This window comes from Mirounga angustirostris, unplaced genomic scaffold (genome assembly GCF_029215605.1).
Source record: "Mirounga angustirostris isolate CCGP_5_RB_7025 unplaced genomic scaffold, mMirAng1.0.hap1 SCAF_16, whole genome shotgun sequence".
Lineage (NCBI taxonomy): Eukaryota > Metazoa > Chordata > Mammalia > Carnivora > Phocidae > Mirounga > Mirounga angustirostris.
The window spans coordinates 34,144,804-34,162,176 of record NW_026991724.1 but is presented as its reverse complement, the minus strand read 5'-3'; positions in this window follow the sequence as shown (position 1 = coordinate 34,162,176).

Here is a 17,373-nt window from a genome sequence, read left to right as displayed (position 1 = left end):
ACAAATATCACATCTCAGTTGGGAGGCCATTGCAGCTGTGAGGCTGAGAAATGTTGATGGTGGGGATGAGGGAGAGGGACAGCGTGCAGGTGAAATGCCATTTCCCTTTAGGCTAATGGTCTGGGGACTGGGGCTTAGCCACCTTCTGGGCTGGGTTTCTGTGCCCCTTTAAGCTGCCCACAGACTGGAGGGGATGTTCTGCCTGCAGAAAGGTTGGTTGTTCTTGAGAATGATATAGATTTCTTTTGTGAGCTTCAGGAAACTACATCCCCGTGAGCGCTGTGGTATTGGCTCAACCTGCTGGGACGTGTGGTTGCCAGGGGCAATGCAATCAGCTTCTGGGCTCATTCCTTCTCCCTGTGGCTCCCAATGACTTTGTTTCCAACTGAGTGGTTAGGGCTCTGTCACTTCTAGATCTTTCTGTTTTCCTGCCCTGAAGGTGGGGAGCCCAGATGTTAGGATCTGGCTGGAGGTAGAATGGTTGGAGGGATCCAGCTAGGAACTCCCTAATCTGGGGTGAGAAGTGGACAGTTCATCGACTGCCCTAGGCCCTCTGTGAGCCAGGCAGCTCCAGCATCAGTGGGAATTGTGGGGTGCCGTGAAGGAGCATCATTCCAGTCATCCCCTTGTCCCTCCTCTTTGGGCTATGGAGCCCTTGCCCCTGGCTGGCTGCTCCCATGGGTGATTTGAACAACCTCTGTTCCTGTGCCAGGGTCTGTGGCAGAAAAAATTCAGTACAGAGAGGAGGGTCAGTGATGGTTGGGGCAGTCAGCAGAGGCTTTTGGGAAGAGGGGGGCATCTGCATGGAGAAAGAGGGACAGCACCATGGTAGAGAGAGCACTGGATGACATCTGAGCATTCTGATAGCAGAGTGTCCATCTAGTTTTCTCCCTGCTGTGTTCTCAGAACCTAGCCCTGGCTTAAAGCAGGAGTCGCCAGATAGATACAAAATGAGTGAATCAGGTCCAAGATGAGACTTTTGTCTGAGTTTGGCTCTATTATTGCCTTGTTTTGTGATCTGGACCCATTATAGCCACTTCCGGAACTTGGGGTATGGTCAATGTCCCCCAAACCACAACACCTGAGATGGGGATGTGGGGATGGGAGCTGGTCCCCCAAATTAAAAATTAGAGTGCCATTACCAGAGACAAGAGGATGGATGATGAGAAGGCCAGCACACATGCACACACACATGCATACACACAGACACTTACTTCAGTGGTGCATTGCTCCCTGTGACTTTTTCCCCAATCCCTTCACTTGCCAGTTTGCTTGCAGTAATAACCATGGATCAGTGCATTTTAGGAGGTTATGAGTACATTACAGAACTCAAGCTTATCAGCTCAGCGCTGGGTCTTCTTGCTCACACCACAGAGGGAGAGATCCTTACAGTCTCTCAGAAGAGGTGATTTCCCAGGGCCAGAGAACATTCAGGAGAAGAAAGGAAAAATCTATTGACAGACCTATGTATTTATTCACTGTCCAGCATTTAGAGTGTCTTCTCCATGCCAGGCTCTGGGAGTGGTGAAGGGGAGTGTATGATTCAGGATGGGCTACGTTATGCTGGAATAACAAACACTCCCTAAATTTCCATGACTTAAATAACAAAGGCTTTTTCTTGTTCATACTGTGTGGTCATTGTAGGTCAGCCTGCTCATCCTTCCCGTGGGATCAAGCAAAGAGAACAGCTGTTCTCCATGGCAGGGGGAAATGGAGCTTGCAAGACACACACTGGGGTTCATGGTTAGAGGTGAATGGCTTGGGGGTGAAAAGCTAGTATGGGCTTGATTGTGAAAGCCCTTGCGTGCCATGATAAGGACTTTGCACTTCAACTTATAGACCTTCCTCAGAACTGGCCTCGCCTTGGAAGCTGAATCTGAACTTTTCCTCTTGGTATCCAGGATCACAACAGTCACTTGCTCATGACAGGCCTGTGGTCCTGGGAAGCTTCGGGTTTGCAATTGCCCAGATCATCAGCTCATGCCTCGGTGTGGTCTGACCTGGAGAATCCATGACAGGGAGGAGAAGCCATTTAGAAGAGATAACTGGAATGTGCGCTTCGCTTAGATTTAAGCTCTCACCATCTCACTATAATTAAGTGCCAAGTGGTTATTAAACAATACATTTACAGAATTCTGACAACTATATAGGAACCGTTCCTCTCCTACAGTGAATATTCCCCAGTAAATACACTTGTAATACTCCACTGGCTTTTAATTAACCCGACTCGCCTATAAACCTATTTATCTTTTAAAAAGAAGGTTGTTCCATGTGCAATATGTGTCAATAGATAATTAAAATGTTTTTCTTAGAGAATGAACAGGGAGATGTGATCTATGCATTTCAGAACCTTATTATTAAAAATGTTATTTATTGAGGTTTAAACACTTGTTACTTGGTAACTAATAGAAACCGTGTCTTTAATGCCAAAATTAAACGGGCACAGCAGACAGAATGTGCAATGTTAACAAACCTCTTGGGTCATAATTAAATAGCACAAGTGACAAACGTTCAATTCTTGTTTAGAACAAACACCACGATCTGGCTTCCTTTCAATCGGGAGTTGGGAGGGTGTGTCCTTGTTCTTCTAGGAGCAGCCTGGTCGTGTCACTGTTTCAGAAGCAGACGTTACAGATTTCTGGAGCACAGTTTCTTCTGCAAATAATAGCTGCAGACTGTTTTGGGAACTTCAGAATAGAAGACAGCATGAGACCGCTTGGGTGAATGGAGATACTTTGGTAGAACTGGTGGCTGACCAGAGCCCCACGCCTGAGGTAGACCCGTGGTCTGGTGATCTCAGCCCCCAGAAAGAGGCCATCCAACCCACTTGGCAAAGAGGGCTCTTTACTGATTCCCCTGGCTGTCCCAACTTGCCCACCCTGGAGAAGCTTCATGTTTATATCTCAGCTTGTTGTCCCACTTACCATTAGTCCCTTGTTATGGATTAAACTGTGTCTCCCATACTGTCCTTGTGTTAGTTGGCTAGATCTGATATAACAAAATACCAGACTGGAAGGGTTACACAAGAGAAATGTATCCTCTTATTTCTGGAGACTGGAAGTCCAAGACCAAGGTGTGAGCAGGGATGGTTCCTTCTGAGGCTTCTCTCTTTGGCTTGCAGATGATCATTTTCTCCCTGTGTCCTCACCTAGCATTTCCTCTGTGCACTCCTAGCATCTCCCCCTCTTCCTGTGAGGACACTGGTCATATTGGATGAGTACCCAACTAGTCATGACCCCACTTAACCTTACTTACCTATTTAAAGGCCATATCTCTAATACAGTCACATTGGGAGTTAGGGCTTCAACCTGTAGATTTTTGGAAGAACACAATTTAGTCTACAATAGTAAGCTTATTTAGACATAAGATGAGTAAGTCAAGATCATCAAGTTAGGAGATCGTTAAGGTGGGCCCTACTCTAGTGTAACTGCATCCTTATAAAAAAGGGGAATTGGGACATACAGACAGGCATGTACCCAGAGAGAATGCCATGTGAAGATGGGAGGCAGAGCTCAGGGTGATGCACCCACAAGCCAGGGCATGTCAAAGCGGGCCAGCAAACCACCAGAAGCTGGGAAAGAGGCCTGGAACAGGTTTTCCCTCCCAGCCCTCAAAGGGAACCAATCCTGCCGACACCTTGATCTCAGACTGCCAGCCTCCAGAACCGTGAGACAATGCATTTCTGTTGTTCAAGCTGCCCAGTCTGTGGTCCTTTGTCACGGCAGCCCTAAGAAATGAATACACTCCCTGACAAAGAAATTCTATCATATTCCGGTCCTCCAGCAATCTTCTCCAGGTTCTCTGGGAATCCTAACCCACTGAAATGAGGGACGAAGCAAGGTTCTCAGACATTTAAAGGGACAAAGTAGGGGCGCCTGGGTGGCTCAGTCGTTAAGCGTCTGCCTTCGGCTCAGGTCATGATCCAGGGTCCTGGGATCGAGCCCCGCATCGGGCTCCCTGCTCGGCGGAGAGCCTGCTTCTTCCTCTCCCACTTCCCCTGCTTGTGTTCCCTCTCTCACTGTGTCTCTCTCTGTCAAATAAATAAAATCTTTAAAAAAAAAAAAGGGACAAAGTAGGTAACACAGGGTGCACAGATAATCCGTTAGGGTGGCCAAGAAGATATAACATCTTTTCCTTTTAAATCCCCATTTTTGTGTATATTTTTCATGTACAAGATATAAGTATAGTAATACATGCATGCGCTTTATAAATACATATGTGCACTCATACTGGGAGGTCCACGTTCAAAATGTTTTGATCGATAGGGGTGTGTGATCAAAGCAGCTCAGACACCACTGTTCAAAGGGAGGGAGTCAGTGCTAAAATATTAGAAAAGGCAGTTCCTGTGGAGCAGGATTTAATGTAAGAATCAGAAGAAAAGATTTTAAAACTCTATTGAGAATTCTTAAGGTTGTAAAAGAAGATTCAACCAACAAAGGACTGGAGACAAAAAGATAGGTTTCTTTATTGCCCCTGGCACTGCACTGGGATTGTTTATGACATCATCATGTGTGTCACGGTTTGGTTTATAATGTTTGGACCTCCTTCAAGCCTCACCCCCAAGGTGCCCGGCATCACGCCTATCCAAGGTGAGGTTGCTGGCAGTAAACATGGCATTCTACATGGAGAGAACATGGGGAGTCTTTCTCTTTAAGCCACTCCATCCTGAGAGTGACAGGTGAACTGCAGGTCAGGACGAGGGAAAGGGGGGAGAGCGAAAGAAAGAAGCAGGAAGGCAGCCTCTGAGGGAGAGGCAGGTAAGCAGAGAAAAATACAAGGGCAGGGCATCTGAGAAGCAGAGAGAGAGATGGTGGGGTGAGGGGCACTGAACAAGGAAGCAGAAGGTTGGAAGCAGAAAAGTAGGGCAAAACCAAGAGATAAATTCAACACTGCTAAAGACTGTGCAAACACTTGGTAATTTTGTCATACATCATAATTTCAATTATGTTTAGGGCTTTGCTTATACATGATCCCAATCTGTATCTTGTTCACTCACTTGAATAAACATCTATGCATCCCTTACATCTGGTATTTTGGGCATTATATTATAAGTTCTAGAGTGGGCTGGGGCTCGAGCCTGGGGAAGTACATAGTTTTGAAGGGCCCTGGGGCACCAGTCTTCACATTGGGGAATGGGAAGCTCTGGGTGTCAGCCATTAAGCCACTCATGTGGGTGTCCCCGTGCTCACCCCCTGGAAGCTGAGAACAGATGTTCTCTCTTCCTCGGTAGCTGCCTTGATTTCAGGAGAGAGGAGAGAGAGCGAGCAAGGGCTCTGGATGCCTCCCTTTCTCTCCTCCCAGTGTTACCATAGTATCTCGTTTCCTTGGTTACCAGTGGCCAAGGAAAGGACACTGGGCAAGTGCAGGATTTTGATGTCAGCAAGGACCTTGTCTCTTTTAAAAGAACACTCATTCTGAGAGGTTGCCAAGGAATGGGGGTGGGGAGGGGATTGGTGGGTCTGTCTCTGTGAAGTTGGAATTTAGAGATTTCATCTCACCCAAAACAAATGAGGGGCTTAAAAGATAACCCTGAAGAATCAAGCCAGGGAGGCCTTACCCAGGTTTGCACATTGCTGGAGATCTGAAATGGGCAGGAAGGCCATGATGCTAATTCAGACATGATTTCTGCCACTGTCCCCTTTAACTGCACCCAGCTTGGGCTAACTTGGTAACTGTCCTGCTGTTTCCCCCGATAACTAAGCACCTTTGGGGTATATGGAGATGTGCCATTTCTGCTGTGAGAGTCTGGCATCCGCCTTTAACTGTCCCAAGAGGCCATAACAGACCTATGAAGACTTTCCAGAGAGCCTCTGAATCTTTTTGGACAGGTAAATCATATGGAGGGCTGCAGCCTTCAATTCTACCCTACTTTTAAGAATCAAGCAAGGTATCTCTCCCTCCGGTGTTTGTCCTGACCTCTCCACCCAAGTTATGTACCCTTCTTCAAGAGCCCAAAAAGCTGTGTGTACATTTTATCCTTGCATTTACTCTGTTGTTCACTAATGTATGGTTACTACTCTGTCTTCTCTACCTGATTTTGAGTTTTCTCATTTTTACTTTTTTTTTCAAAGTGTTTTGTTTTTGGAAGGAGAGATAGGTAGCATGTAAAGGATCAGAAATGCCACCCTTTTTAGGCCAGAGTGAGGGTTTAGACTCTAGCGTTGTGACGGGAATGCTCTGGAGGGATAGTAGGCAGGAAATTCAGGTACCTGATGGGCCAGACTATGATGTTCATGCTGCTCCTTCTGTCACATTCTTAACAAGTAGTCATGACAACCCAGGACCTTAAATTTGTTAAAAATGGGGGGGGGGGGCGGAGCAAGATGGCAGAGGAGTAGGAGACCTGGATTTCGTCTGGTCTCAGGAATTCAGCTGGATAGGGATCAAACCATTCTGAACACCTACAAACCCAACAGGAGATCGAAGAAAAGAAGAGCAACAACTCTCTCAACAGAAAAGCGACCACTTTCTGGAAGGTAGGATGTGCAGAGAAGTGAATCCAAGGTGATATTCGGAAGGATAGATGGCAGGGGAGGGGGCCTCTGTCGGCCACTTCTGGCAATTGATAGAGCCACGGAACACAAAATCGGAACTTTTTGAAGTCTGCTCCACTGAGGGAAGTCACTCCAGTGGCTAAGCGGGGGGTGGAAACCTCGCTGGGACAGTGTGGTCTCAGGACCCCCAGGGTCACAGAAAGACCAGGGGTGCCTAAGTGCAGCAGAGCTCCCAGGTATCGGAGTGGGGAAGCCAGCTGCAGAGACGGAGCTGAGGCGCAGGGTCTCAGCTCAGGGTTGCCATAAACCGTGATCCACGGCACAGTCAGGCCAACGCTCCTCCAGCAGGGACACAACAAGCGGCAGATCCGGGGAGACTCACCTTCCTCCCCCAGGAGGAGCCGCACGGGAGTGCACCGCAGGGATCTGCTGGGTTTGGAGACTCCACATGGGGTCCTGTGCCAGAGATAGAAATGCTCGGTCACAGGCCGGGTGAGCACAGAGTGCGGCCAGAGACCGGGGAGATGGGACTGACTGACTGCTTTTTTCTGGGGTTGCACTGAGGAGCGGGGCCCCGAGTTCTCGGGTCCTCCAGGGTGGAGATTGGGAGGCCGCCATTTTCACACTCTCGTCCTCCAAAGCTGTACGGAAAGCTTGCAGGGAACAAAAGCTCCTGAGAGCAAACCCAAGCAGATTACTTAGCCTGGACCGGCAAGGGCGGGGCAATTCCGCCTCCAGCAAAGATATTTGGGAACCACGGCAACAAGCCCCTCCCCCAGAAGATCTGCAAGAACAGCCAGCCAAGACCAAGTTTACCGATCAATGAGAATGGCAGAACTCCAGCGCTAGGGGAATACTGCATATAGAATCCATGGCTTTTTTACCATGATTCTTTAGTCTTTCAAAGTTAAATTTTCTTTAACTGTCTTTTTTTTTTAATTTTTCTTTTTCCCTTTTTCAACCAACATCTTATCAATCCCTTTTTAAAAAAACATTTTTATTTTTCATTTTTAGAGTCATATTCTATCCCTTCATAGTAGTTACCCATATTTTTGGCATATATATATAAGTTGTTCGCGCTATAAAATTTTGAGATAGTTTTTTCTAACAGATCAAAATATACCCTAAATCTCTAGTATATGGTTTTGTTCTACTCTCCTGCCTGATCACATTCTCTCGCTTTTTTTTCTTTTTTTTTCTAAATCCTCTTCTTTCTTTTTTCAAACAACTTCTTATCAATTCCTTTTATAAAATTTTTTATAATTTTCATCTTTACAGTCATATTCCATCCCTTCATCATATCAACCCTTATTTTTGTACATATATGTTTTTCTTTCTTTAAAATTTTGGGAGGCACTTTCTTCTAACTGACCAAAATACACCCAAAATCTAGTGTGTGGCACTGATCTATGCACCAGCCTGATCATATTTGATCATATTCTGGGTTTTTCTTGTTGTTCTGTTTTTGTTTGTTTTTACCTTTTTCTTTTTCTTTTTCTTTTTTCTTTCTTTCCCTTTCTTTTCCCCCACTTCAGGTCTTTTCGGATTTGTTTAGAGTATATTTTCTGGGGATGTTGTTACCCTGTTAGCATTTTCTTCTCTCATTTATCTATTCTCCTCTGGACAAAATGGCAAGACAGAAAAAAACCACCTCAACAAAAAGAACAAGAGGTAGTACCGACTGCCAGGGACCTACTCAGTATGGACATTAGTACAATGTCAGATCTAGAGTTCAGAATCATCACTTTAAAGATACTAGCAGGGCTTGAAAAAAGCATGGAAGTTATTAGAGAAACCCTTTCTGGAGAAATAAAAGAACTAAAATCTAACCAAGTCGAAATCAAAAAGGCTATTAATGAGGTGCAATCAAAAATGGGGGCGCTAACTGCTAGGATAAATGAAGCAGAAGAAAGAATCAGTGATATAGAAGACCAAATGATGGAAAATAAAGAAGCTGAGAAAAAGAGAGATAAACAACTACTGGATCACGAGGGCAGAATTCTAGAGATAAGTGATACCATAAGACAAAACAACATTAGAATAATTGGGATCCCAGAAGAGGAAGAAAGAGAGGGGGGCAGAAGGTATATTGGAGCAAATTATAGCAGAGAACTTTGATAATTTGGGGAAAGAAACAGGCATCAAAATTCAGGAAGCACAGAGAACCCCCCTCAAAATCAATAAAAATAGGTCAACACCCCAACATCTAATAGTAAAACTTACGAGTCTCAGAGACAAAGAGAAAATCCTGAAAGCAGCTCAGGAGAAGAAATCTGTAACCTACAATGGTAGACACATTAGATTGGCAACAGACCTATCCACAGAGACCTGGAAGGCCAGAAAGGACTGGCAGGATATATTCGGAGCACTAAATGAGAAAAATATGCAGCCAAGAATACTATATCCAGCTAGGCTGTCATTGAAAATAGAAGGAGAGATAAAAAGCTTCCAGGAGAAACAAAAACTAAAGGAATTTGCAAACACAAAACCAGCCCTACAAGAAATCTTGAAAGGGGTCCTCTAAGCAAAGAGAGAGCCTAAAAGCAACATAGACCAGAAAGGAACACAGACAATATACGGTAACAGTCACCTTACAGGCAATACAATGGCACTAAATTCCTATCTTTCAATAGTTACCCTGAATGTAAATGGGCTCAATGCCCCAATCAAAAGACACAGGCTATCAGATTGGATTAAAAAACAAGGCCCATCGATATGCTGTCTGCAAGAGACTCATTTTAGACCCAAAGACACCCCCAGAGTGAAAGTGAGGGGGTGGAAAACCATTGACCATGCTAATGGACACCAAAAGAAAGCTGGGGTGGCAATCCTTGTATCAGACAAATTAGATTTTAAACCAAAGACTGTAATAAGAGATGAGGAAGGACACTATATCCTACTTAAAGGGTCTATCCAACAAGAAGATCTAACAACTGTAAATATCTATGCCCCTAACATGGGAGCAGCCAATTATATAAGGCAATTAATAACAAAAGCAAAGAAACACATTGACAACAATACAGTAATAGTGGGGGACTTTAACACCCCCCTCACTGAAATGGACAGATTGTCTAAGCAAAAGATCAACAAGGAAATAAAGACTTTAAATGACACACTGGACCAAATGGACTTCACAGACATATTCAGAACATCCCATCCCAAAGCAACGGATTACACATTCTTCTCTAGTGCCCATGGAACATTCTCCAGAATCGATCACATCCTAGGTCATAAATCAGGTCTCAACTGGTACCAAAAGATTGGGATCATTCCCTGCCTATTTTCAGACCACAATGCTTTGAAACTAGAACTCAATCACAAGAGGAAAGTCAGAAAGAACTCAAATACATGGAGGTCAGAGAGCATGCTAGTAAAGAATGAATGGGTCAACCAGGAAATTAAAGAAGAACTTAAAAAATTCATGGAAACCAATGAAAATGAAAACACAACTGTTCAGAATCCTTGGGATACAGCAAAGGCAGTCCTAAGAGGAAAGTATACAGCAATACAAGCCTTTGTCAAGAAACAAGAAAGGTCTCAAGTACACAACCTAGCCCTACACCTAAAGGAGCTGGAGAAAGAACAGCAAATAAAGCCTAAACCCAGCAGGAGAAGAGAAATAATAAAGATCAGAGCAGAAACCAATGAAATAGAAACCAAAAGAACAGTAGAACAGATCAATGAAACTAGGAGCTGGTTCTTTGAAAGAATTAACAAGATTGATAAACCCCTGGCCAGACTTATCAAAAAGAAAAGAGAAATGACCCAAATCAGCAAAATCATGAATGAAAGAGAGATCACAACCAACACCAAAGAAATACAAACAATTATAAGAAGATATTATGAGCAACTCTATGCCAGCAAATTAGATAACCTGGAAGAAATGGAGGCATTCCTAGAGATGTATCAACTACCAAAACTGAACCAGGAAGAAATAGAAAACCTGAACAGACCTATAACCACCAAGGAAATTGAAGCAGTCATCAAAAATCTCCCAACAAACAAAAGCCCAGGGCCAGATGGCTTCCCAGGGGAATTCTACCAAACATTTCAAGAAGAATTAATACCTATTCTTCTGAAACTGTTCCAAAAAATAGAAATGGAAGGAAAACTTCCAAACTCATTTTATGAGGCCACCATTACCTTGATCCCAAAGCCAAAGACCCCATCAAAAAGGAGAATTACAGACCAATATCCCTGATGAACATGGATGCAAAAATTCTCACCAAAATACTAGCCAATAGGATCCAACAGTACATTAAAAGGATTACTCACCACGACCAAGTGGGATTTATTCCTGGGCTACAAGGTTGGTTCAACATCTGCAAATCAATCAACGTGATACAATACATTAATAAAAGAAAAAACAAGAACCGTATGATCCTCTCAATAGATGCAGAAAAAGAATTTGACAAAGTACAGCATCCTTTCTTGATCAAAACTCTTCAGAGTATAGGCATAGAGGGTACATACCTCAATATCATAAAACCCATCTATGAACAACCTACAGCGAATATCATTCTCAATGAGGAAAAACTGAGATCTTTCCCCCTAAAGTCAGGAACATGGCAGGGATGTCCACTGTCATCACTGCTATTCAACATAGTATTAGAAGTCCTAGCCACAGCAATCAGATGACAAAAAGAAAGAAAAGGCATCCAAATTGGCAAAGAAGAAGTCAAACTCTCACTCTTTGCAGATGATATGATACTTTATGTGGAAAACCCAAAAGACTCCACCCCAAAACTCTAGAACTCATACAGGAACTCAGTCAAGTGGCAGGATATAAAATCTATGCACAGACATCAGTGGATTCCTATACACCAACAACAAGACAGAAGAAAGAGAAATTAAGGAGTCAATCCCATTTACAAGTGCACCCAAAACCATAAGATGCCTAAGAATAAATCTAACCAAAGAGGCAAAGGATCTGGACTCAGAAAACTATAAAATAGTCATGAAAGAAATTGAGGAAGACACAAAGAAATGGAAAAACGTTCCATGCTCATGGATTGGAAGAACAAATATTGTGAAGATGTCAATGCTACCTAGCGCAATCTACACATTCAATGCAATCCCGATCAAAATACCATCCACTTTTTTCAAAGAAATGGAACAAATAATCCTAAATTTGTATGGAACCAGAAAAGACCCTAAATAGCCAGAGGAATGTTGAAAAAGAAAAGCAAAGCTGGTGGCATCACAATTCCGGACTTCCAGCTCTATTACAAAGTTGTCATCAGCAAGACAGTATGATACTGGCACAAAAACAGACACATAGATCAATGGAACAGAATAGAGAGCCCAGAAATGGACCCTCAACTCTATGATCAACTAATCTTTGACAAAGCAGGAAAGAACGTCCAATGGAAATAAGACAGTCTCTTCAACAAATGGTGTTGGGAAAACTGGACAGCCACATGCAGAAGAATGAAACTGGACCATTTCCTTACACCACACACAAAAATAGACTCCAAATGGTTGAAAGACCTCAATGTGAGGCAGGAGTCCATCAAAATCCTAAAGGAGAACATAGGCAGCAACCTCTTCGACCTCAGCCACAGCAACTTCTTCCTAGAAACATCGCCAAAGGCAAGGGAAGCAAGGGCAAAAATGAACTATTGGGACTTCATCAAGATAAAAAGCTTTTGCAAAGCAAATGAAACAGTTAACAAACCCAAAAGACAACCGACAGAATGGGAGAAGATATTTGCAAATGACATATCAGATAAAGGGCTAGTATCTAAAATCTATAAAGAACTCATCAAACTCAACACCCAAAGAACAAATGATCCAATCAAGAAAGAAAAGGCATCCTCAGTCATGAGCTGTTCCTTGAGCAGCTCTCATGTATCCAGCACCCAGCTGGAGGGCTGTGGGCATCCATGAGTAGATGATGAGGTCTCTGCCCACCTCCTAGAAGGAGCTTGGTCTAGTTATGAAGTTAAGACTTGCCTGAAATAATTAAAGCAAGATCAAAATTCGCTGTTAGATTGGATGGCTGATAGGCAGCTAAGAGTTGTCAGAGCTCAGAGACCCGGTGATGTGGCAGACACGGATTCAGAGTTCCTGCAGAGACCGAAAGCAGGTAACTCCCTTGATTGAAGATCCTCAAATATACTCTAGTCCTGCCAAACCTGCTGGGAGAGAACAGACACTCTGGAGTAAACTCAAGAGACGGCCCGATAGCAGCTGCCTCACCCAGAGCTGGCCTCCTCCTCCACACACACACACACACACATGCACGCACACGCACACACCTGTCTCTTTAATACCTGTAATCCTAGTAGAAGTGATAAGTTCACAGCTGAACATTACCACCCTGACCTTTAAATGTCTGCAGGTAAATAGCAGAGAGCCAGGTGTGGGAGTGGGAACCCTCAGCCAGAATTTTGAAGTCCTGAGGACTGGCCCTGCAGGTTGTGCTACTGACCTGATTTTGGCATGTTCAGAAAACCCTTCTATAAGACAACTTAACAGCCAGTTAGCCAATCAGCATTTAAAAATTTTTATTTTCTCCAGTTTATTGAGATATAGTTAACATATTTCACTGTATAAGTTTAAGGCATACAGTATAATGGTTTGATTTACATAGGTTGTTAAATGATTACCATAGTAAGTTTAATTAGCATCCATCACCTCATATAGACATAATAAAAAGAAAAAGCAAAAACAGAAAAATATTCCTTGTGATAAGAACTCTTAGGATTTACTGTCCTAACAGTGTTCATTTTGCCATAAAGCAGCGATAACGATAGTCATCATGTTGTACATGACATCCCCAGTACTTGTTTATCTTATAACTGGAAGTTCGTACCTTTTGACCACATTCCTCCTATTCTTCTTCCCCCAAACCCCCGCCTCTGGTAACCATAAATTTGGTCTCTTTTCTATGGGTTTGGTTTTTTCTTTTTTTAGATTCCATACATAAGTGAGATTATACAGTACTTGTCTTTCTCTGTTTGACTTATTTTATTTAGCATAATGCCCTCAAAGTCCTATCATATTGTTGCAAATGGCAGTTTCCTTCTTCCTTATGGCTGAGTAATATTCCATTGTATATATACCACAATTTTATTCATTCATCCGCTGATGGACACTTACCAACCAGCTGTCTGCTGTCTGCCTGGTGACACAGCCCTGATATGTATCTTCAAAGAGCTTTCAGCCAACTAAGAAAGGTGATGTGTATATGGAATAATCACCAATTGACAGTGAGGTGATTAAGAGTTTGGCTCCAGATCACAAAGCCCTGAATCAGAATCCCAACCCCACCATTTACTTATGAGCTGTGAAAACCATAACAAAATCTTCACCTCTCTATCTAGAAAATGAGTGTAATAATAAAATCTTTTTTTTTATTACGATGTGAGGAAGAAGCACAGGTCCTAGCAAATACTCTCAACAAATGTCAGCTCTTTTTACAGTAGTGCTCGATAACTGTTATCCCTTTTTGCCATACTTATTTAGATGAGTAGTTATAATTGTATGTCTTAGACTGGCCTCCTACAGAGTTGGAGAAATGTGTGTGGAAGGTTTGTTGGGCAGTGCCCTTAGGAGACAACACCTGTAAGGAGGTGAGGAAGACAGGTGTGGGCAGGGAGTAAAGCTGGTCCTATAGGGAACTCTGCAGCAGGGTGATCCTTCAGAGTTGTCCCAGTTACAGACAAGTTGGTGCCTTTGTATCCCTGCATCAGCCAGGCTTGGACATGAAAGTCCTAACCCTGGGCAAGGCAGTTCTCTGCAGCTGAGGATGATTCCCAGAAGGGTACACCAGGAGCCTGTAGTAGCTGGGATTCCCAGTTGTTGAGGGTTGTATGTGTCTGCTCCAAAGATGGGATCTGGGCTGGGCACCCAGAATGTGCTACAGTATACAAAGGGCCTTCTGTGTGACATGCTGTATTCCTTTTGGGGACCATAGCTTTCCCAGGATAAAATGAAAGTGTTGGTCTGAAGTTACTTCCAAGTTCAGTGCTTTAGGGGCTAAAGGAGTCAGAGAAGGCTTCATGAAGGAGGAGTGACCTGAACTGGGCCTAAAGGATGGCCAGGGTTTGGCTAAGCAGATGAATGAAGGGAGGGAAGGCATCTGGGTACAGTGGAGGGAGAGTGAGGACCCAGCCTGTGTTCTGTGCAGGGCACCCCGGATGACCTCAGTAAATATTTTTTGAATAAACAAATGAACAAAAGTACAGAAATGTGAAATGCTATAGTGGGAACAGAGAAAACAGACCTTAGAGTCTGATGACATTAGTTCAAGTCCTAAATCTTCTACTTACTACGTGTGGTCTTGATTTTGTGTCTTGACCTCTCTGTGCTTCAGTCTTCCCTGATGTAAATTAGCCTATTTACTAGGTTGTTGTAAGGTTCAAATGAGGTGAGAGGAAATGATGGATGTGAAAATGCTTGATGTCAATGATATCAGGGGAGACCAGGTGAGTTGACATTTCTGGCTGGGGGGAGTCAAGGAAGGCTTTCAGAGAAGGAGGCATCTGAGCTGCATCTTGAAAAGGAACATGTTGAGAAGCAGAAATTAATTTTAGGCAGAGAACAGATTGAACAAAGAGACAGGGTATTTGACAAGAGAAAAGAGAAATTTTACGAAGATCCTGGAAATTATTTTCTTGCAGGCCTGGCTTAGAGATATCTTGGGGCTCCCCAGTTTCTGTCAGTCATATCTCATCCCAGTTCACTTTTAAATTACAACCTAGTTTTATTCCTTCACCCACAGAATACACACCCCAAGTAGAGTAAGCAGCCTTCTGAGAGGGTGCCCAGTGATCCCTACCTCCTGGATTTTACAATCTTGTGCCATCCTCCACTCTAGCGTGTGGGCTGGACCTAGAGGCTTCCCCTAATGAACAGGATACAGCTAATGTGATTGGGCATGACTTCCGAGATTAGGGTTGATGCCACACTCTCACTCTCTGCCCAGCTCTTCCTGATCACTGTTCTAGCAAAACCAGCTGCTATGTTGTGAACTGCCCTGTGTAGAGGCCCACATGCTGGTCGACAGCCAGCAAGAAACCAAAGCTCCCAGTCCAGTGATCTGGGAGAATCCTGCCAATAACTGCCTGAGTGAGCCTGGAAGAGAATCTTTCCAAACGGAACCTTGAGATGACCATGGCCCTGGGCTGATAGCTGGATGTCAGCTCATGAGAGACGCTGAGCTGGACTTAGCAAAGCTATGTGTGATTCCTGACCTATAGAGACCATGGGATAAGAAATGTCTGTGTTTTAAGCCACTAGGATAATAGGTAACTATGACATCGAGGAAAGACAGAACAAGTCACAGTTGGAAATTGGAAAGTAACATCCTTTTCAGTCCCTCGGAGAGGGAGAGGTAGGAAAGTCTGTAGTTAACCAACGGACATCATGAGACATCCTAAAGCCACTGTGGAGGGGGCTTGCTCAAACACAGTGGGTGACCACCAGCTTAGATTACTAATTATGGGCCATACTCAGCAGTAGATGAGTTTTTTTTTTTTTCTACATAATGTTTAAAAATTGTTTTTGAGATGATTGCTATGTTCAAGTTCTAGGTTTCATTAAAAGTCTAGATTTCCAACTTTTCTTGCAAAATGAGAAGATCTGGCAACACTATCCTGACATTCCAACAGGATAAGGTCTTGTTATAGGAACAGGTAACTGGTCATACAGGGTGTATGGAAAAATTCAGATAAAGGCATGGGTCTAGTGTTAGGGAAGCCAGCAAGGGATGGTATTGCACCCCTGGTCTGGAAACAGTGGGGAGCCTGAAGGCACAAAGGGAGGGAGCAGCAAGCAAGCCAGAGAGAGTAGTTGTAGAAGAAGGTTCCCTGATAGGGGATGTGGCCTCAACAGAGTCACAGCCAACCCCAAGCAACCTGGCAGGAAAGAAGTTGGGGAACAGACATCTTGTCGACTCCCCTTCTACTTTCTACATCAGCTCCTGGCGCCTCTCATGGCTGAAACAGTGCCACCCAATAGGACTTTCTGTGATGATGGAAATGTCCAATTATAATACATAGTGCATAATTGCACTGTTCAAAACCATAGCAACCAATCACTTGTGGCTATCAAGCACTTGAAATGTGAATAATGTAACAGACCAACTAAGATGTAAATTTTATTTAATTTCAAGTAATTTGAAATTAAATTTAAATAGCTACATGCAATGGTTAATTTTGAGTCAACTTGACTGGGCTAAGACATGCCTGGATAGCCCGTAAAACATTATTTCTGGGTGTATCAATGAGCATGTTTCCAAAAGGATTAACATTTGAATCAGTAAACTGAGTAGAGAACATCACTTTCCACACAGTGCAGGTGGGTATCATCCAATCCGCTGTGGGCTTGAATACAACTAAAAGCAGAGGAAAAGTGGATTTGCTCTCTGGCTATGATGGGGCATCCCTCTTCTGCCCTTGAATACTGGTGTGCCTGGCTTTAGGACTCACCTGGAACTCATACCACTAGCTGGCCTCGTTCTCAGGCCTTCAGGCTTGGAATGAATTCCACCACTGTCCTTCCTGGGCCTCCAGCTTGCAAATGGCAGATCATAGGACTTCTTGGTCTCCATAACTGTGTGAGCCAATTACTATAATAAATCTCTTCTTATGTATATCTGTATATATCCAGCTGGCTCTTTTTCTCTGGAGAATTCTAATAGGCAGCATGTGGTTTGTGGCTATGTTTTACGGCACAGATGAACTATCTGAGAACAACAGGGCCCAGGAGCCCTTCGATGCAGTCCATAAAAACTGGCCTGCTGGGCACAGAATAGAGTGGAGAGGGGTGGGGAGGGGGCTGGAGGGACAAACAGAAGGTGCCCAACAATTACCTTTGACTGGGGCTGAGACTGTGCTTGCCTGATGTTTTTGAAACAAGTTCCCACTCATGT